The following is a 22,330-nucleotide window of genomic DNA, read 5'->3' as shown; positions in this document are numbered from 1 at the left end:
TTCTTTTCAGTTGCAAACTCCATTCCATACATATATATGGGGAGGAACAAGCTCCAACTCGGTTTGACAGTGAAAACTGCAGGAACTTCAAACCGGCACTAGGAAACAGACTGAGAAAGCAGAGAAAAGTGTCTCCTGCAACCCGTTCCCTTGGTGCTAGATGAACGAACGTCTCTCCACTTGCTCAGTTCTGAGAGATAAGTGTGTGTGAAAGCCGTCCTTCAACTAGCTTGTTGGGAACACAAAGTTTCTTTTCAGTTGCAAACTCCATTCCATACATATATATGGGGACGAACTAGCTCCAACTCGGTTTTACAGTGAAAACTGCAGGAACTTCAAACCGGCACTAGGAAACAGACTGAGAAAGCAGAGAAAAAGTGTCTCCTGCAACCCGTTCCCTTGGTGCTAGATGAACGAACGTCTCTCCACTTGCTCAGTTCTGAGAGATAAGTGTGTGTGAAAGCCGTCCTTCAACTAGCTTGTTGAGAACACAAAGTTTCTTTTCAGTTGCAAACTCCATTCCATACATATATATGGGGAGGAACAAGCTCCAACTCGGTTTGACAGTGAAAACTGCAGGAACTTCAAACCGGCACTAGGAAACAGACTGAGAAAGCAGAGAAAAGTGTCTCCTGCAACCCGTTCCCTTGGTGCTAGATGAACGAACGTCTCTCCACTTGCTCAGTTCTGAGAGATAAGTGTGTGTGAAAGCCGTCCTTCAACTAGCTTTTTGGGAACACAAAGTTTCTTTTCAGTTGCAAACTCCATTCCATACATATATATGGGGAGGAACTTGCTCCAAATCGGTTTGACAGTGAAAACTGCAGGAACATCTAACCGGCACTAGGAAACAGACTGAGAAAGCAGAGAAAAAGTGTCTCCTGCAACCCGTTCCCTTGGTGCTAGATGAACGAACGTCTCTCCACTTGCTCAGTTCTGAGAGATAAGTGTGTGTTAAAACCGTCCTTCAACTAGCTTGTTGGGAACACAAAGTTTCTTTTCAGTTGCAAACTCCATTCCATACATATATATGGGGACGAACTAGCTCCAACTCGGTTTTACAGTGAAAACTGCAGGAACTTCAAACCGGCACTAGGAAACAGACTGAGAAAGCAGAGAAAAAGTGTCTCCGGCAACCCGTTCCCTTGGTGCTAGATGAACGAACGTCTCTCCACTTGCTCAGTTCTGAGAGATAAGTGTGTGTGAAAGCCGTCCTTCAACTAGCTTGTTGGGAACACAAAGTTTCTTTTCAGTTGCAAACTCCATTCCATACATATATATGGGGACGAACTAGCTCCAACTCGGTTTGACAGTGAAAACTGCAGGAACTTCTAACCGGCACTAGGAAACAGACTGAGAAAGCAGAGAAAAAGTGTCTCCTGCAACCCGTTCCCTTGGTGCTAGATGAACGAACGTCTCTCCACTTGCTCAGTTCTGAGAGATAAGTGTGTGTGAAAGCCGTCCTTCACCTAGCTTGTTGGGAACACAAAGTTTCTTTTCAGTTGCAAACTCCATTCCATACATATAGATGGGGAGGTACTAGCTCCAACTCGGTTTGACAGTGAAAACTGCAGGAACTTCCAACCGGCACTAGGAAACAGACTGAGAAAGCAGAGAAAAAGTGTCTGCTGCAAACCGTTCCCTTGGTGCTAGATGAACGAACGTCTCTCCACTTGCTCAGTTCTGAGAGATAAGTGTGTGTGAAAGCCGTCCTTCACCTAGCTTGTTGGGAACACAAAGTTTCTTTTCAGTTGCAAACTCCATTCCATACATTTATATGGGGAGGTACTAGCTCCAACTCGGTTTGACAGTGAAAACTGCAGGAACTTCAAAACGGCACTAGGAAACAGACTGAGAAAGCAGAGAAAATGTGTCTCCTGCAACCCGTTCCCTTGGTGCTAGATGAACGAAAGTCTCTCCACTTGCTCTGTTCTCAGAAATAAGTGTGTGTGAAAGCCGTCCTTCAACTAGCTTGTTGGGAACACAAAGTTTCTTTTCAGTTGCAAACTCCATTCCATACATATATATGGGGAGGAACAAGCTCCAACTCGGTTTGACAGTGAAAACTGCAGGAACTTCAAACCGGCACTAGGAAACAGACTGAGAAAGCAGAGAAAAGTGTCTCCTGCAACCCGTTCCCTTGGTGCTAGATGAACGAACGTCTCTCCACTTGCTCAGTTCTGAGAGATAAGTGTGTGTGAAAGCCGTCCTTCAACTAGCTTCTTGAGAACACAAAGTTTCTTTTCAGTTGCAAACTCCATTCCATACATATATATGGGGACGAACTAGCTCCAACTCGGTTTTACAGTGAAAACTGCAGGAACTTCAAACCGGCACTAGGAAACAGACTGAGAAAGCAGAGAAAAAGTGTCTCCTGCAACCCGTTCCCTTGGTGCTAGATGAACGAACGTCTCTCCACTTGCTCAGTTCTGAGAGATAAGTGTGTGTGAAAGCCGTCCTTCAACTAGCTTGTTGGGAACACAAAGTTTCTTTTCAGTTGCAAACTCCATTCCATACATATATATGGGGAGGAACAAGCTCCAACTCGGTTTGACAGTGTAAACTGCAGGAACTTCAAACCGGCACTAGGAAACAGACTGAGAAAGCAGAGAAAAGTGTCTCCTGCAACCCGTTCCCATGGTGCTAGATGAACGAACGTCTCTCCACTTGCTCAGTTCTGAGAGATAAGTGTGTGTGAAAGCCGTCCTTCAACTAGCTTGTTGGGAACACAAAGTTTCTTTTCAGTTGCAAACTCCATTCCATACATATATATGGGGAGGTACTAGCTCCAACTCGGTTTTACAGTGAAAACTGCAGGAACTTCAAACCGGCACTAGGAAACAGACTGAGAAAGCAGAGAAAAAGTGTCTCCTGCAACCCGTTCCCTTGGTGCTAGATGAACGAACGTCTCTCCACTTGCTCAGTTCTGAGAGATAAGTGTGTGTGAAAGCCATCCTTCACCTAGCTTGTTGGGAACACAAAGTTTCTTTTCAGTTGCAAACTCCATTCCATACTTATATATGGGGAGGTACTAGCTCCAACTCGGTTCGACAGTGAAAACTGCAGGTACTTCAAACCGGCACTAGGAAACAGACTGAGAAAGCAGAGAAAAAGTGTCTCCTGCAACCCGTTCCCTTGGTGCTAGATGAACGAACGTCTCTCCACTTGCACAGTTCTGAGAGATAAGTGTGTGTGAAAGCCGTCCTTCACCTAGCTTGTTGGGAACACAAAGTTTCTTTTCAGTTGCAAACTCCATTCCATACATATATATGGGGAGGTAGAAGCTCCAACTCGGTTTTACAGTGAAAACTGCAGGAACTTCAAACCGGCACTAGGAAACAGACTGAGAAAGCAGAGAAAAAGTGTCTCCTGCAACCCGTTCCCTTGGTGCTAGATGAACGAACGTCTCTCCACTTGCACAGTTCTGAGAGATAAGTGTGTGTGAAAGCCGTCCTTCACCTAGCTTGTTGGGAACACAAAGTTTCTTTTCATTTGCAAACTCCATTCCATACATATATATGGGGAGGTACTAGCTCCAACTCGGTTTGACAGTGAAAACTGCAGGAAATTCAAACCGGCACTAGGTAACAGACTGAGAAAGCAGAGGAAAAGTGTCTCCTGCAACCCGTTCCCTTGGTGCTAGATGAACGAACGTCTCTCCACTTGCTCTGTTCTGAGAGATAAGTGTGTGTGAAAGCCGTCCTTCACCTAGCTTGTTGGGAACACAAAGTTTCTTTTCAGTTGCAAACTCCATTCCATACATATATATGGGGAGGTACTAGCTCCAACTCGGTTTTAAAGTGAAAACTGCAGGAACTTCAAACCGGCACTAGGTAACATACTGAGAAAGCAGAGAAAATGTGTCTCCTGCAACCTGTTCCCTTGGTGCTAGATGAACGAACGTCTCTCCACTTGCTCAGTTCTGAGAGATAAGTGTGTGTGAAAGCCGACCTTAACCTAGCTTGTTGGGAACACAAAGTTCCTTTTCAGTTGCAAACTCCATTCCATACATATATATGGGGACGAACTAGCTCCAACTCGGTTTGACAGTGAAAACTGCAGGAACTTCAAACCGGCACTAGGTAACATACTGAGAAAGCAGAGAAAATGTGTCTCCTGCAACCTGTTCCCTTGGTGCTAGATGAACGAACGTCTCTCCACTTGCTCAGTTCTGAGAGATACGTGTGAGTGAAAGCCGTCCTTCACCTAGCTTGTTGGGAACACAAAGTTTCTTTTCAGTTGCAAACTCCATTCCATACATATATATGGGGAGGTACTAGCTCCAACTCGGTTCGACAGTGAAAACTGCAGGTACTTCAAACCGGCACTAGGAAACAGACTGAGAAAGCAGAGAAAAAGTGTCTCCTGCAACCCGTTCCCTTGGTGCTAGATGAACGAACGTCTCTCCACTTGCTCAGTTCTGAGAGATAAGTGTGTGTGAAAGCCGACCTTAACCTAGCTTGTTGGGAACACAAAGTTCCTTTTCAGTTGCAAACTCCATTCCATACATATATATGGGGACGAACTAGCTCCAACTCGGTTTGACAGTGAAAACTGCAGGAACTTCAAACCGGCACTAGGAAACAGACTGAGAAAGCAGAGAAAAAGTGTCTCCTGCAACCCGTTCCCTTGGTGCTAGATGAACGAACGTCTCTCCACTTGCTCAGTTCTGAGAGATAATTGTGTGTGAAAGCCGTCCTTCACCTAGCTTGTTGGGAACACAAAGTTTCTTTTCAGTTGCATACTCCATTCCATACATATATATGGGGAGGTACTAGCTCCAACTCGGTTCGACAGAGAAAACTGCAGGTACTTCAAACCGGCTCAAGGAAACAGACTGAGAAAGCAGAGAAAAAGTGTCTCCTGCAACCCGTTCCCTTGGTGCTAGATGAACGAACGTCTCTCCACTTGCTCAGTTCTGAGAGATAAGTGTGTGTGAAAGCTGTCCTTCACCTAGCTTGTTGGGAACACAAAGTTTCTTTTCAATTGCAAACTCCATTCCATACATATATATGGGGACGAACTAGCTCCAACTCGGTTTGACAGTGAAAACTGCAGGAACTTCAAACCGGCACTAGGAAACAGACTGAGAAAGCAGAGAAAAAGTGTCTCCTGCAACCCGTTCCCTTGGTGCTAGATGAACGAACGTCTCTCCACTTGCTCAGTTCTGAGAGATAAGTGTGTGTGAAAGCCGTCCTTCACCTAGCTTGTTGGGAACACAAAGTTTCTTTTCAGTTGCAAACTCCATTCCATACATATATATGGGGAGGTTCTAGCTCCAACTCGGTTTGACAGTGAAAACTGCAGGAACTTCCAACCGGCACTAGGAAACAGACTGAGAAAGCAGAGAAAAAGTGTCTCCTGCAACCCGTTCCCTTGGTGCTAGATGAACGAACGTCTCTCCACTTGCTCAGTTCTGAGAGATAAGTGTGTGTGAAAGCCGTCCTTCACCTAGATTGTTGGGAACACAAAGTTTCTTTTCAGTTGCAAACTCCATTCAATACATTTATATGGGGAGGTACTAGCTCCAACTCGGTTTGACAGTGAAAACTGCAGGAACTTCAAACCGGCACTAGGTAACAGACTGAGAAAGCAGAGAAAAAGTGTCTCCTGCAACCCGTTCCCTTGGTGCTAGATGAACGAACGTCTCTCCACTTGCTCAGTTCTGAGAGATAAGTGTGTGTGAAAGCCGTCCTTCACCTAGCTTGTTGGGAACACAAAGTTTCTTTTCAGTTGCAAACTCCATTCCATACATATATAAGGGGAGGTACTAGCTCCAACTCGGTTCGACAGTGAAAACTGCAGGAACTTCAAACCGGCACTAGGAAACAGACTGAGAAAGCAGAGAAAAAGTGTCTCCTGCAACCCGTTCCCTTGGTGCTAGATGAACGAACGTCTCTCCACTTGCTCAGTTCTGAGAGATAAGTGTGTGTGAAAGCCGTCCTTCACCTAGCTTGTTGGGAACACAAAGTTTCTTTTCAGTTGCAAACTCCATTCCATACATATATATGGGGACGAACTAGCTCCAACTCGGTTTGACAGTGAAAACTGCAGGAACTTCAAACCGGCACTAGGAAACAGACTGAGAAAGCAGAGAAAAAGTGTCTCCTGCAACCCGTTCCCTTGGTGCTAGATGAACGAACGTCTCTCCACTTGCTCAGTTCTGAGAGATAAGTGTGTGTGAAAGCCGTCCTTCACCTAGCTTGTTGGGAACACAAAGTTTCTTTTCAGTTGCAAACTCCAATCCATACATATAGATGGGGAGGTACTAGCTCCAACTCGGTTTGACAGTGAAAACTGCAGGAACTTCCAACCGGCACTAGGAAACAGACTGAGAAAGAAGAGAAATAGTGTCTCCTGCAACCCGTTCCCTTGGTGCTAGATGAACGAACGTCTCTCCACTTGCTCAGTTCTGAGAGATAAGTGTGTGTGAAAGCCGTCCTTCACCTAGCTTGTTGGGAACACAAAGTTTCTTTTCAGTTGCAAACTCCATTCCATACATATATATGGGGAAGTACTAGCTCCAACTCGGTTTGACAGTGAAAACTGCAGGAACTTCAAACCGGCACTAGGTAACAGAATGAGAAAGCAGAGAAAAAGTTTCTCCTGCAACCCGTTCCCTTGGTGCTAGATGAACGAACGTCTCTCCACTTGCTCAGTTTTGAGAGATAAGTGTGTGTGAAAGCCGTCCTTCACCTAGCTTGTTGGGAACACAAAGTTTCTTTTCAGTTGCAAACTCCATTCCATACATATATATGGGGAGGAACTAGCTCCAACTCGGTTTGACAGTGAAAACTGAAGGAACTTCAAACCGGCACTAGGAAACAGACTGAGAAAGCAGAGAAAATGTGTCTCCTGCAACCCGTTCCCTTGGTGCTAGATGAACGAACGTCTCTCCACTTGCTCAGTTCTGAGAGATAATTGTGTGTGAAAGCCGTCCTTCACCTAGCTTGTTGGGAACACAAAGTTTCTTTTCAGTTGCAAACTCCATTCCATACATATATATGGGGAGGTACTAGCTCCAACTCGGTTTGACAGTGAAAACTGCAGGAACTTCCAACCGGCACTAGGAAACAGAGTGAGAAAGCAGAGAAAAAGTGTCTCCTGCAACCCGTTCCCTTGGTGCTAGATGAACGAACGTCTCTCCACTTGCTCAGTTCTGAGAGATAAGTGTGTGTGAAAGCCGTCCTTCACCTAGCTTGTTGGGAACACAAAGTTTCTTTTCAGTTGCAAACTCCATTCCATACATATATATGGGGAAGTACTAGCTCCAACTCGGTTTGACAGTGAAAACTGCAGGAACTTCAAACCGGCACTAGGAAACAGAGTGAGAAAGCAGAGAAAAATTGTCTCCTGCAACCCGTTCCCTTGGTGCTAGATGAACGAACGTCTCTCCACTTGCTCAGTTCTGAGAGATATGTGTGTGTGAAAGCCGTCCTTCACCTAGCTTGTTGGGAACACAAAGTTTCTTTTCAGTTGCAAACTCCATTCCATACATATATATGGGGAAGTACTAGCTCCAACTCGGTTTGACAGTGAAAACTGCAGGAACTTCAAACCGGCACTAGGTAACAGACTGAGAAAGCAGAGAAAAAGTGTCTCCTGCAACCCGTTCCCTTGGTGCTAGATGAACGAACGTCTCTCCACTTGCTCAGTTCTGAGAGATAAGTGTGTGTGAAAGCCGTCCTTCACCTAGCTTGTTGGGAACACAAAGTTTCTTTTCAGTTGCAAACTCCATTCCATACATATATATGGGGACGAACTAGCTCCAACTCGGTTTGACAGTGAAAACTGCAGGAACTTCAAACCGGCACTAGGAAACAGACTGAGAAAGCAGAGAAAAAGTGTCTCCTGCAACCCGTTCCATTGGTGCTAGATGAACGAACGTCTCTCCACTTGCTCAGTTTTGAGAGATAAGTGTGTGTGAAAGCCGTCCTTCACCTAGCTTGTTGGGAACACAAAGTTTCTTTTCAGTTGCAAACTCCATTCCATACATTTATATGGGGAGGTACTAGCTCCAGCTAGGTTTGACAGTGAAAACTGCAGGAACTTCAAACCGGCACTAGGAAACAGACTGAGAAAGCAGAGAAAATGTGTCTCCTGCAACCCGTTCCCTTGGTGCTAGATGAACGAACTTCTCTCCACTTGCTCAGTTCTGAGAGATAAGTGTGTGTGAAAGCCGTCCTTCAACTAGCTTGTTGGGAACACAAAGTTTCTTTTCAGTTGCAAACTCCATTCCATACATATATATGGGGACGAACTAGCTCCAACTCGGTTTTACAGTGAAAACTGCAGGAACTTCAAACCGGCACTAGGAAACAGACTGAGAAAGCAGAGAAAAAGTGTCTCCTGCAACCCGTTCCCTTGGTGCTAGATGAACGAACGTCTCTCCACTTGCTCAGTTCTGAGAGATAATTGTGTGTGAAAGCCGTCCTTCAACTAGCTTGTTGGGAACACAAAGTTTCTTTTCAGTTGCAAACTCCATTCCATACATATATATGGGGAGGTACTAGCTCCAACTCGGTTTGACAGTGAAAACTGCAGGAACTTCTAACCGGCACTAGGAAACAGACTGAGAAAGCAGAGAAAAAGTGTCTCCTGCAACCCGTTCCCTTGGTGCTAGATGAACGAACGTCTCTCCACTTGCTCAGTTCTGAGAGATAAGTGTGTGTGAAAGCCGTCCTTCACCTAGCTTTTTGGGAACACAAAGTTTCTTTTCAGTTGCAAACTCCATTCCATACATATATATGGGGAGGTACTAGCTCCAACTCGCTTTGACAGTGAAAACTTCAGGAACTTCCAACCGGCACTAGGAAACAGACTGAGAAAGCAGAGAAAAAGTGTCTCCTGCAACCCGTTCCCTTGGTGCTAGATGAACGAACGTCTCTCCACTTGCTCAGTTCTGAGAGATAAGTGTGTGTGAAAGCCGTCCTTCACCTATCTTGTTGGGAACACAAAGTTTCTTTTCAGTTGCAAACTCCATTCCATACATTTATATGGGGAGGTACTAGCTCCAACTCGGTTTGACAGTGAAAACTGCAGGAACTTCAAACCGGCACTAGGAAACAGACTGAGAAAGCAGAGAAAATGTGTCTCCTGCAACCCGTTCCCTTGGTAATAGATGAACGAACGTCTCTCCACTTGCTCTGTTCTGAGAGATAAGTGTGTGTGAAAGCCGTCCTTCAACTAGCTTGTTGGGAACACAAAGTTTCTTTTCAGTTGCAAACTCCATTCCATACATATATAAGGGCAGGAACAAGCTCCAACTCGGTTTGACAGTGAAAACTGCAGGAACTTCAAACCGGCACTAGGAAACAGACTGAGAAAGCAGAGAAAAGTGTCTCCTGCAACCCGTTCCCTTGGTGCTAGATGAACGAACGTCTATCCACTTGCTCAGTTCTGAGAGATAAGTGTGTGTGAAAGCCGTCCTTCAACTAGCTTGTTGGGAACACAAAGTTTCTTTTCAGTTGCAAACTCCAGTCCATACATATATATGGGGAGGAACAAGCACCAACTCGGTTTGACAGTGAAAACTGCAGGAACTTCAAACCGGCACTAGGAAACAGACTGAGAAAGCAGAGAAAAAGTGTCTCCTGCAACCCGTTCCCTTGGTGCTAGATGAACGAACGTCTCTCCACTTGCTCAGTTCTGAGAGATAAGTGTGTGTGAAAGCCGTCCTTCAACTAGCTTGTTGGGAACACAAAGTTTCTTTTCAGTTGCTAACTCCATTCCATACATATATATGGGGAGGAACAAGCTCCAACTCGGTTTGACAGTGAAAACTGCAGGAACTTCAAACCGGCACTAGGAAACAGACTGAGAAATCAGAGAAAAGTGTCTCCTGCAACCCGTTCCCTTGGTGCTAGATGAACGAACGTCTCTCCACTTGCTCAGTTCTGAGAGATAAGTGTGTGTGAAAGCCGTCCTTCACCTAGATTGTTGGGAACACAAAGTTTCTTTTCAGTTGCAAACTCCATTCCATACATATATATGGGGAAGTACTAGCTCCAACTCGGTTTGACAGTGAAAACTGCAGGAACTTCAAACCGGCACTAGGAAACAGATTGAGAAAGCAGAGAAAAAGTGTCTCCTGCAACCCGTTCCCTTGGTGCTAGATGAACGAACGTCTCTCCACTTGCTCAGTTCTGAGAGATATGTGTGTGTGAAAGCCGTCCTTCACCTAGCTTGTTGGGAACACAAAGTTTCTTTTCAGTTGCAAACTCCATTCCATACATATATATGGGGAAGTACTAGCTCCAACTCGGTTTGACAGTGAAAACTGCAGGAACTTCAAACCGGCACTAGGTAACAGACTGAGAAAGCAGAGAAAAAGTGTCTCCTGCAACCCGTTCCCTTGGTGCTAGATGAACGAACGTCTCTCCACTTGCTCAGTTCTGAGAGATAAGTGTGTGTGAAAGCCGTCCTTCACCTAGCTTGTTGGGAACACAAAGTTTCTTTTCAGTTGCAAACTCCATTCCATACATATATATGGGGACGAACTAGCTCCAACTCGGTTTGACAGTGAAAACTGCAGGAACTTCAAACCGGCACTAGGAAACAGACTGAGAAAGCAGAGAAAAAGTGTCTCCTGCAATCCGTTCCATTGGTGCTAGATGAACGAACGTCTCTCCACTTGCTCAGTTTTGAGAGATAAGTGTGTGTGAAAGCCGTCCTTCACCTAGCTTGTTGGGAACACAAAGTTTCTTTTCAGTTGCAAACTCCATTCCATACATTTATATGGGGAGGTACTAGCTCCAGCTCGGGTTGACAGTGAAAACTGCAGGAACTTCAAACCGGCACTAGGAAACAGACTGAGAAAGCAGAGAAAATGTGTCTCCTGCAACCCGTTCCCTTGGTGCTAGATGAACGAACTTCTCTCCACTTGCTCAGTTCTGAGAGATAAGTGTGTGTGAAAGCCGTCCTTCAACTAGCTTGTTGGGAACACAAAGTTTCTTTTCAGTTGCAAACTCCATTCCATACATATATATGGGGACGAACTAGCTCCAACTCGGTTTTACAGTGAAAACTGCAGGAACTTCAAACCGGCACTAGGAAACAGACTGAGAAAGCAGAGAAAAAGTGTCTCCTGCAACCCGTTCCCTTGGTGCTAGATGAACGAACGTCTCTCCACTTGCTCAGTTCTGAGAGATAAGTGTGTGTGAAAGCCGTCCTTCAACTAGCTTGTTGGGAACACAAAGTTTCTTTTCAGTTGCAAACTCCATTCCATACATATATATGGGGAGGTACTAGCTCCAACTCGGTTTGACAGTGAAAACTGCAGGAACTTCTAACCGGCACTAGGAAACAGACTGAGAAAGCAGAGAAAAAGTGTCTCCTGCAACCCGTTCCCTTGGTGCTAGATGAACGAACGTCTCTCCACTTGCTCAGTTCTGAGAGATAAGTGTGTGTGAAAGCCGTCCTTCACCTAGCTTGTTGGGAACACAAAGTTTCTTTTCAGTTGCAAACTCCATTCCATACATTTATATGGGGAGGTACTAGCTCCAACTCGGTTTGACAGTGAAAACTGCAGGAACTTCAAACCGGCACTAGGAAACAGACTGAGAAAGCAGAGAAAATGTGTCTCCTGCAACCCGTTCCCTTGGTGCTAGATGAACGAACGTCTCTCCACTTGCTCTGTTCTGAGAGATAAGTGTGTGTGAAAGCTGTCCTTCAACTAGCTTGTTGGGAACACAAAGTTTCTTTTCAGTTGCAAACTCCATTCCATACATATATATGGGGAGGAACAAGCTCCAACTCGGTTTGACAGTGAAAACTGCAGGAACTTCAAACCGGCACTAGGAAACAGACTGAGAAAGCAGAGAAAAGTTTCTCCTGCAACCCGTTCCCTTGGTGCTAGATGAACGAACGTCTCTCCACTTGCTCAGTTCTGAGAGATAAGTGTGTGTGAAAGCCGTCCTTCAACTAGCTTGTTGGGAACACAAAGTTTCTTTTCAGTTGCAAACTCCATTCCATACATATATATGGGGACGAACTAGCTCCAACTCGGTTTTACAGTGAAAACTGCAGGAACTTCAAACCGGCACTAGGAAACAGACTGAGAAAGCAGAGAAAAAGTGTCTCCTGCAACCCGTTCCCTTGGTGCTAGATGAACGAACGTCTCTCCACTTGCTCAGTTCTGAGAGATAAGTGTGTGTGAAAGCCGTCCTTCAACTAGCTTGTTGGGAACACAAAGTTTCTTTTCAGTTGCAAACTCCATTCCATACATATATATGGGGAGGAACAAGCTCCAACTCGGTTTGACAGTGAAAACTGCAGGAACTTCAAACCGGCACTAGGAAACAGACTGAGAAAGCAGAGAAAAGTGTCTCCTGCAACCCGTTCCCTTGGTGCTAGATGAACGAACGTCTCTCCACTTGCTCAGTTCTGAGAGATAAGTGTGTGTGAAAGCCGTCCTTCAACTAGCTTGTTGGGAACACAAAGTTTCTTTTCAGTTGCAAACTCCATTCCATACATATATATGGGGACGAACTAGCTCCAACTCGGTTTTACAGTGAAAACTGCAGGAACTTCAAACCGGCACTAGGAAACAGACTGAGAAAGCAGAGAAAAAGTGTCTCCTGCAACCCGTTCCCTTGGTGCTAGATGAACGAACGTCTCTCCACTTGCTCAGTTCTGAGAGATAAGTGTGTGTGAAAGCCGTCCTTCAACTAGCTTTTTGGGAACACAAAGTTTCTTTTCAGTTGCAAACTCCATTCCATACATATATATGGGGAGGAACTTGCTCCAAATCGGTTTGACAGTGAAAACTGCAGGAACATCTAACCGGCACTAGGAAACAGACTGAGAAAGCAGAGAAAAAGTGTCTCCTGCAACCCGTTCCCTTGGTGCTAGATGAACGAACGTCTCTCCACTTGCTCAGTTCTGAGAGATAAGTGTGTGTGAAAACCGTCCTTCAACTAGCTTGTTGGGAACACAAAGTTTCTTTTCAGTTGCAAACTCCATTCCATACATATATATGGGGACGAACTAGCTCCAACTCGGTTTTACAGTGAAAACTGCAGGAACTTCAAACCGGCACTAGGAAACAGACTGAGAAAGCAGAGAAAAAGTGTCTCCGGCAACCCGTTCCCTTGGTGCTAGATGAACGAACGTCTCTCCACTTGCTCAGTTCTGAGAGATAAGTGTGTGTGAAAGCCGTCCTTCAACTAGCTTGTTGGGAACACAAAGTTTCTTTTCAGTTGCAAACTCCATTCCATACATATATATGGGGACGAACTAGCTCCAACTCGGTTTGACAGTGAAAACTGCAGGAACTTCTAACCGGCACTAGGAAACAGACTGAGAAAGCAGAGAAAAAGTGTCTCCTGCAACCCGTTCCCTTGGTGCTAGATGAACGAACGTCTCTCCACTTGCTCAGTTCTGAGAGATAAGTGTGTGTGAAAGCCGTCCTTCACCTAGCTTGTTGGGAACACAAAGTTTCTTTTCAGTTGCAAACTCCATTCCATACATATAGATGGGGAGGTACTAGCTCCAACTCGGTTTGACAGTGAAAACTGCAGGAACTTCCAACCGGCACTAGGAAACAGACTGAGAAAGCAGAGAAAAAGTGTCTGCTGCAACCCGTTCCCTTGGTGCTAGATGAACGAACGTCTCTCCACTTGCTCAGTTCTGAGAGATAAGTGTGTGTGAAAGCCGTCCTTCACCTAGCTTGTTGGGAACACAAAGTTTCTTTTCAGTTGCAAACTCCATTCCATACATTTATATGGGGAGGTACTAGCTCCAACTCGGTTTGACAGTGAAAACTGCAGGAACTTCAAACCGGCACTAGGAAACAGACTGAGAAAGCAGAGAAAATGTGTCTCCTGCAACCCGTTCCCTTGGTGCTAGATGAACGAACGTCTCTCCACTTGCTCTGTTCTCAGAAATAAGTGTGTGTGAAAGCCGTCCTTCAACTAGCTTGTTGGGAACACAAAGTTTCTTTTCAGTTGCAAACTCCATTCCATACATATATATGGGGAGGAACAAGCTCCAACTCGGTTTGACAGTGAAAACTGCAGGAACTTCAAACCGGCACTAGGAAACAGACTGAGAAAGCAGAGAAAAGTGTCTCCTGCAACCCGTTCCCTTGGTGCTAGATGAACGAACGTCTCTCCACTTGCTCAGTTCTGAGAGATAAGTGTGTGTGAAAGCCGTCCTTCAACTAGCTTCTTGGGAACACAAAGTTTCTTTTCAGTTGCAAACTCCATTCCATACATATATATGGGGACGAACTAGCTCCAACTCGGTTTTACAGTGAAAACTGCAGGAACTTCAAACCGGCACTAGGAAACAGACTGAGAAAGCAGAGAAAAAGTGTCTCCTGCAACCCGTTCCCTTGGTGCTAGATGAACGAACGTCTCTCCACTTGCTCAGTTCTGAGAGATAAGTGTGTGTGAAAGCCGTCCTTCAACTAGCTTGTTGGGAACACAAAGTTTCTTTTCAGTTGCAAACTCCATTCCATACATATATATGGGGAGGAACAAGCTCCAACTCGGTTTGACAGTGAAAACTGCAGGAACTTCAAACCGGCACTAGGAAACAGACTGAGAAAGCAGAGAAAAATGTCTCCTGCAACCCGTTCCCATGGTGCTAGATGAACGAACGTCTCTCCACTTGCTCAGTTCTGAGAGATAAGTGTGTGTGAAAGCCGTCCTTCAACTAGCTTGTTGGGAACACAAAGTTTCTTTTCAGTTGCAAACTCCATTCCATACATATATATGGGGAGGTACTAGCTCCAACTCGGTTTTACAGTGAAAACTGCAGGAACTTCAAACCGGCACTAGGAAACAGACTGAGAAAGCAGAGAAAAAGTGTCTCCTGCAACCCGTTCCCTTGGTGCTAGATGAACGAACGTCTCTCCACTTGCTCAGTTCTGAGAGATAAGTGTGTGTGAAAGCCATCCTTCACCTAGCTTGTTGGGAACACAAAGTTTCTTTTCAGTTGCAAACTCCATTCCATACTTATATATGGGGAGGTACTAGCTCCAACTCGGTTCGACAGTGAAAACTGCAGGTACTTCAAACCGGCACTAGGAAACAGACTGAGAAAGCAGAGAAAAAGTGTCTCCTGCAACCCGTTCCCTTGGTGCTAGATGAACGAACGTCTCTCCACTTGCACAGTTCTGAGAGATAAGTGTGTGTGAAAGCCGTCCTTCACCTAGCTTGTTGGGAACACAAAGTTTCTTTTCAGTTGCAAACTCCATTCCATACATATATATGGGGAGGTAGAAGCTCCAACTCGGTTTTACAGTGAAAACTGCAGGAACTTCAAACCGGCACTAGGAAACAGACTGAGAAAGCAGAGAAAAAGTGTCTCCTGCAACCCGTTCCCTTGGTGCTAGATGAACGAACGTCTCTCCACTTGCACAGTTCTGAGAGATAAGTGTGTGTGAAAGCCGTCCTTCACCTAGCTTGTTGGGAACACAAAGTTTCTTTTCATTTGCAAACTCCATTCCATACATATATATGGGCAGGTACTAGCTCCAACTCGGTTTGACAGTGAAAACTGCAGGAAATTCAAACCGGCACTAGGTAACAGACTGAGAAAGCAGAGGAAAAGTGTCTCCTGCAACCCGTTCCCTTGGTGCTAGATGAACGAACGTCTCTCCACTTGCTCTGTTCTGAGAGATAATTGTGTGTGAAAGCCGTCCTTCACCTAGCTTGTTGGGAACACAAAGTTTCTTTTCAGTTGCAAACTCCATTCCATACATATATATGGGGAGGTACTAGCTCCAACTCGGTTTTAAAGTGAAAACTGCAGGAACTTCAAACCGGCACTAGGTAACAGACTGAGAAAGCAGAGAAAATGTGTCTCCTGCAACCTGTTCCCTTGGTGCTAGATGAACGAACGTCTCTCCACTTGCTCAGTTCTGAGAGATAAGTGTGAGTGAAAGCCGTCCTTCACCTAGCTTGTTGGGAACACAAAGTTTCTTTTCAGTTGCAAACTCCATTCCATACATATATATGGGGAGGTACTAGCTCCAACTCGGTTCGACAGTGAAAACTGCAGGTACTTCAAACCGGCACTAGGAAACAGACTGAGAAAGCAGAGAAAAAGTGTCTCCTGCAACCCGTTCCCTTGGTGCTAGATGAACGAACGTCTCTCCACTTGCTCAGTTCTGAGAGATAAGTGTGTGTGAAAGCCGACCTTAACCTAGCTTGTTGGGAACACAAAGTTCCTTTTCAGTTGCAAACTCCATTCCATACATATATATGGGGACGAACTAGCTCCAACTCGGTTTGACAGTGAAAACTGCAGGAACTTCAAACCGGCACTAGGAAACAGACTGAGAAAGCAGAGAAATAGTGTCTCCTGCAACCCGTTCCCTTGGTGCTAGATGAACGAACGTCTCTCCACTTGCTCAGTTCTGAGAGATAAGTGTGTGTGAAAGCCGTTCTTCACCTAGCTTGTTGGGAACACAAAGTTTCTTTTCAGTTGCATACTCCATTCCATACATATATATGGGGAGGTACTAGCTCCAACTCGGTTCGACAGAGAAAACTGCAGGTACTTCAAACCGGCTCAAGGAAACAGACAGAGAAAGCAGAGAAAAAGTGTCTCCTGCAACCCGTTCCCTTGGTGCTAGATGAACGAACGTCTCTCCACTTGCTCAGTTCTGAGAGATAAGTGTGTGTGAAAGCTGTCCTTCACCTAGCTTGTTGGGAACACAAAGTTTCTTTTCAATTGCAAACTCCATTCCATACATATATATGGGGACGAACTAGCTCCAACTCGGTTTGACAGTGAAAACTGCAGGAACTTCAAACCGGCACTAGGAAACAGACTGAGAAAGCAGAGAAAAAGTGTCTCCTGCAACCCGTTCCCTTGGTGCTAGATGAATGAACGTCTCTCCACTTGCTCAGTTCTGAGAGATAAGTGTGTGTGAAAGCCGTCCTTCACCTAGCTTGTTGGGAACACAAAGTTTCTTTTCAGTTGCAAACTCCATTCCATACATATATATGGGGAGGTTCTAGCTCCAACTCGGTTTGACAGTGAAAACTGCAGGAACTTCCAACCGGCACTAGGAAACAGACTGAGAAAGCAGAGAAAAAGTGTCTCCTGCAACCCGTTCCCTTGGTGCTAGATGAACGAACGTCTCTCCACTTGCTCAGTTCTGAGAGATAAGTGTGTGTGAAAGCCGTCCTTCACCTAGATTGTTGGGAACACAAAGTTTCTTTTAAGTTGCAAACTCCATTCCATACATTTATATGGGGAGTTACTAGCTCCAACTCGGTTTGACAGTGAAAACTGCAGGAACTTCAAACCGGCACTAGGTAACAGACTGAGAAAGCAGAGAAAAAGTGTCTCCTGCAACCCGTTCCCTTGGTGCTAGATGAACGAACGTCTCTCCACTTGCTCAGTTCTGAGAGATAAGTGTGTGTGAAAGCCGTCCTTCACCTAGCTTGTTGGGAACACAAAGTTTCTTTTCAGTTGCAAACTCCATTCCATACATATATAAGGGGAGGTACTAGCTCCAACTCCGTTCGACAGTGAAAACTGCAGGAACTTCAAACCGGCACTAGGAAACAGACTGAGAAAGCAGAGAAAAAGTGTCTCCTGCAACCCGTTCCCTTGGTTCTAGATGAACGAACGTCTCTCCACTTGCTCCGTTCTGAGAGATAAGTGTGTGTGAAAGCCGTCCTTCACCTAACTTGTTGGGAACACAAAGTTTCTTTTCAGTTGCAAACTCCATTCCATACATATATATGGGGACGAACTAGCTCCAACTCGGTTTGACAGTGAAAACTGCAGGAACTTCAAACCGGCACTAGGAAACAGACTGAGAAAGCAGAGAAAAAGTGTCTCCTGCAACCCGTTCCCTTGGTGCTAGATGAACGAACGTCTCTCCACTTGCTCAGTTCTGAGAGATAAGTGTGTGTGAAAGCCGTCCTTCACCTAGCTTGTTGGGAACACAAAGTTTCTTTTCAGTTGCAAACTCCAATCCATACATTTATATGGGGAGGTACTAGCTCCAACTCGGTTTGACAGTGAAAACTGCAGGAACTTCCAACCGGCACTAGGAAACAGACTGAGAAAGAAGAGAAAAAGTGTCTCCTGCAACCCGTTCCCTTGGTGCTAGATGAACGAACGTCTCTCCACTTGCTCAGTTCTGAGAGATAAGTGTGTGTGAAAGCCGTCCTTCACCTAGCTTGTTGGGAACACAAAGTTTCTTTTCAGTTGCAAACTCCATTCCATACATATTTATGGGGAAGTACTAGCTCCAACTCGGTTTGACAGTGAAAACTGCAGGAACTTCAAACCGGCACTAGGTAACAGAATGAGAAAGCAGAGAAAAAGTTTCTCCTGCAACCCGTTCCCTTGGTGCTAGATGAACGAACGTCTCTCCACTTGCTCAGTTTTGAGAGATAAGTGTGTGTGAAAGCCGTCCTTCACCTAGCTTGTTGGGAACACAAAGTTTCTTTTCAGTTGCAAACTCCATTCCATACATATATATGGGGAGGAACTAGCTCCAACTCGGTTTGACAGTGAAAACTGAAGGAACTTCAAACCGGCACTAGGAAACAGACTGAGAAAGCAGAGAAAATGTGTCTCCTGCAACCCGTTCCCTTGGTGCTAGATGAACGAACGTCTCTCCACTTGCTCAGTTCTGAGAGATAATTGTGTGTGAAAGCCGTCCTTCACCTAGCTTGTTGGGAACACAAAGTTTCTTTTCAGTTGCAAACTCCATTCCATACATATATATGGGGAGGTACTAGCTCCAACTCGGTTTGACAGTGAAAACTGCAGGAACTTCCAACCGGCACTAGGAAACAGAGTGAGAAAGCAGAGAAAAAGTGTCTCCTGCAACCCGTTCCCTTGGTGCTAGATGAACGAACGTCTCTCCACTTGCTCAGTTCTGAGAGATAAGTGTGTGTGAAAGCCGTCCTTCACCTAGCTTGTTGGGAACACAAAGTTTCTTTTCAGTTGCAAACTCCATTCCATACATATATATGGGGAAGTACTAGCTCCAACTCGGTTTGACAGTGAAAACTGCAGGAACTTCAAACCGGCACTAGGAAACAGAGTGAGAAAGCAGAGAAAAATTGTCTCCTGCAAACCGTTCCCTTGGTGCTAGATGAACGAACGTCTCTCCACTTGCTCAGTTCTGAGAGATATGTGTGTGTGAAAGCCGTCCTTCACCTAGCTTGTTGGGAACACAAAGTTTCTTTTCAGTTGCAAACTCCATTCCATACATATATATGGGGAAGTACTAGCTCCAACTCGGTTTGACAGTGAAAACTGCAGGAACTTCAAACCGGCACTAGGTAACAGACTGAGAAAGCAGAGAAAAAGTGTCTCCTGCAACCCGTTCCCTTGGTGCTAGATGAACGAACGTCTCTCCACTTGCTCAGTTCTGAGAGATAAGTGTGTGTGAAAGCCGTCCTTCACCTAGCTTGTTGGGAACACAAAGTTTCTTTTCAGTTGCAAACTCCATTCCATACATATATATGGGGACGAACTAGCTCCAACTCGGTTTGACAGTGAAAACTGCAGGAACTTCAAACCGGCCCTAGGAAACAGACTGAGAAAGCAGAGAAAAAGTGTCTCCTGCAACCCGTTCCATTGGTGCTAGATGAACGAACGTCTCTCCACTTGCTCAGTTTTGAGAGATAAGTGTGTGTGAAAGCCGTCCTTCACCTAGCTTGTTGGGAACACAAAGTTTCTTTTCAGTTGCAAACTCCATTCCATACATTTATATGGGGAGGTACTAGCTCCAGCTCGGTTTGACAGTGAAAACTGCAGGAACTTCAAACCGGCACTAGGAAACAGACTGAGAAAGCAGAGAAAATGTGTCTCCTGCAACCCGTTCCCTTGGTGCTAGATGAACGAACTTCTCTCCACTTGCTCAGTTCTGAGAGATAAGTGTGTGTGAAAGCCGTCCTTCAACTAGCTTGTTGGGAACACAAAGTTTCTTTTCAGTTGCAAACTCCATTCCATACATATATATGGGGACGAACTAGCTCCAACTCGGTTTTACAGTGAAAACTGCAGGAACTTCAAACCGGCACTAGGAAACAGACTGAGAAAGCAGAGAAAAAGTGTCTCCTGCAACCCGTTCCCTTGGTGCTAGATGAACGAACGTCTCTCCACTTGCTCAGTTCTGAGAGATAATTGTGTGTGAAAGCCGTCCTTCAACTAGCTTGTTGGGAACACAAAGTTTCTTTTCAGTTGCAAACTCCATTCCATACATATATATGGGGAGGTACTAGCTCCAACTCGGTTTGACAGTGAAAACTGCAGGAACTTCAAACCGGCACTAGGAAACAGACTGAGAAAGCAGAGAAAAAGTGTCTCCTGCAACCCGTTCCCTTGGTGCTAGATGAACGAACGTCTCTCCACTTGCTCAGTTCTGAGAGATAAGTGTGTGTGAAAGCCGTCCTTCACCTAGCTTGTTGGGAACACAAAGTTTCTTTTCAGTTGCAAACTCCATTCCATACATATATATGGGGACGAACTACCTCCAACTCGGTTTGACAGTGAAAACTGCAGGAACTTCAAACCGGCACTAGGAAACAGACTGAGAAAGCAGAGACAAAGTGTCTCCTGCAACCCGTTCCCTTGGTGCTAGATGAACGAACGTCTCTCCACTTGCTCAGTTCTGAAGAGATAAGTGTTTGTGAAAGCCGTCCTTCACCTAGCTTGTTGGGAACACAAAGTTTCTTTTCAGTTGCAAACTCCTTTCCATACATATATATGGGGAAGTACTAGCTCCAACTCGGTTCGACAGTGAAAACTGCACGTACTTCAAACCGGCACTAGGAAACAGACTGAGAAAGCAGAGAAATAGTGTCTCCTGCACCCGTTCCCTTGGTGCTAGATGAACGAACGTCTCTCCACTTGCTCAGTTCTGAGAGATATGTGTGTGTGAAAGCCGTCCTTCACCTAGCTTGTTGGGAACACAAAGTTTCTTTTCAGTTGCAAACTCCATTCCATACATATATATGGGGAAGTACAAGCTCCAACTCGGTTTTACAGTGAAAACTGCAGGAACTTCAAACCGGCACTAAGAAACAGACTGAGAAAGCAGAGAAAAAGTGTCTCCTGCAACCCGTTCCCTTGGTGCTAGATGAACGAACGTCTCTCCACTTGCTCTGTTCTGAGAGATAAGTGTGTGTGAAAGCCGTCCTTCACCTAGCTTGTTGGGAACACAAAGTTTCTTTTCAGTTGCAAACTCCATTCCATACATATATAAGGGGAGGAACTAGCTCCAACTCGGTTCGACAGTGAAAACTGCAGGAACTTCAAACCGGCACTAGGAAACAGACTGAGAAAGCAGAGAAAAAGTGTCTCCTGCAACCCGTTCCCTAGGTGCTAGATGAACGAACGTCTCTCCAATTGCTCAGTTCTGAGAGATAAGTGTGTGTGAAAGCCGTCCTTCACCTAGCTTGTTGGGAACACAAAGTTTCTTTTCAGTTGCAAACTCCATTCCATACATATATATGGGGACGAACTAGCTCCAACTCGGTTTGACAGTGAAAACTGCAGGAACTTCAAACCGGCACTAGGAAACAGACTGAGAAAGCAGAGAAAAAGTGTCTCCTGCAAACCGTTCCCTTGGTGCTAGATGAACGAACGTCTCTCCACTTGCTCAGTTCTGAGAGATAAGTGTGTGTGAAAGCCGTCCTTCAACTAGCTTGTTGGGAACACAAAGTTTCTTTTCAGTTGCAAACTCCATTCCATACATATATATGGGGAGGAACTAGCTCCAACTCGGTTTGACAGTGAAAACTGCAGGAACTTCAAACCGGCACTAGGAAACAGACTGAGAAAGCAGAGAAAAAGTGTCTCCTGCAACCCGTTCCCTTGGTGCTAGATGAACGAACGTCTCTCCACTTGCTCACTTCTGAGAGATAAGTGTGTGTGAAAGCCGTCCTTCACCTAGCTTGTTGGGAACACAAAGTTTCTTTTCAGTTGCAAACTCCATTCCATACATATATATGGGGAGGTACTAGCTCCAACTCGGTTCGACAGTGAAAACTGCAGGTACTTCAAACCAGCACTAGGAAACAGACTGAGAAAGCAGAGACAAAGTGTCTCCTGCAACCCGTTCCCTTGGTGCTAGATGAACGAACGTCTCTCGACTTGCTCAGTTCTGAGAGATAAGTGTGTGTGAAAGCCGTCCTTCACCTATCTTGTTGGGAACACAAAGTTTCTTTTCAGTTGCAAACTCCATTCCTTACATATATATGGGGAGGTACTAGCTCCAACTCTGTTTTATAGTGAAAACTGCAGGAACTTCAAACCGGCACTAGGAAACAGACTGAGGAAGCAGAGAAAAAGTGTCTCCTGCAACCCCGTTCCCTTGGTGCTAGATGAACGAACGTCTCTC

This window comes from Camelus dromedarius, unplaced genomic scaffold (assembly GCF_036321535.1).
Source record: "Camelus dromedarius isolate mCamDro1 unplaced genomic scaffold, mCamDro1.pat HAP1_SCAFFOLD_126, whole genome shotgun sequence".
NCBI lineage: Eukaryota > Metazoa > Chordata > Mammalia > Artiodactyla > Camelidae > Camelus > Camelus dromedarius.
This window is presented reverse-complemented; position numbering follows the sequence as displayed.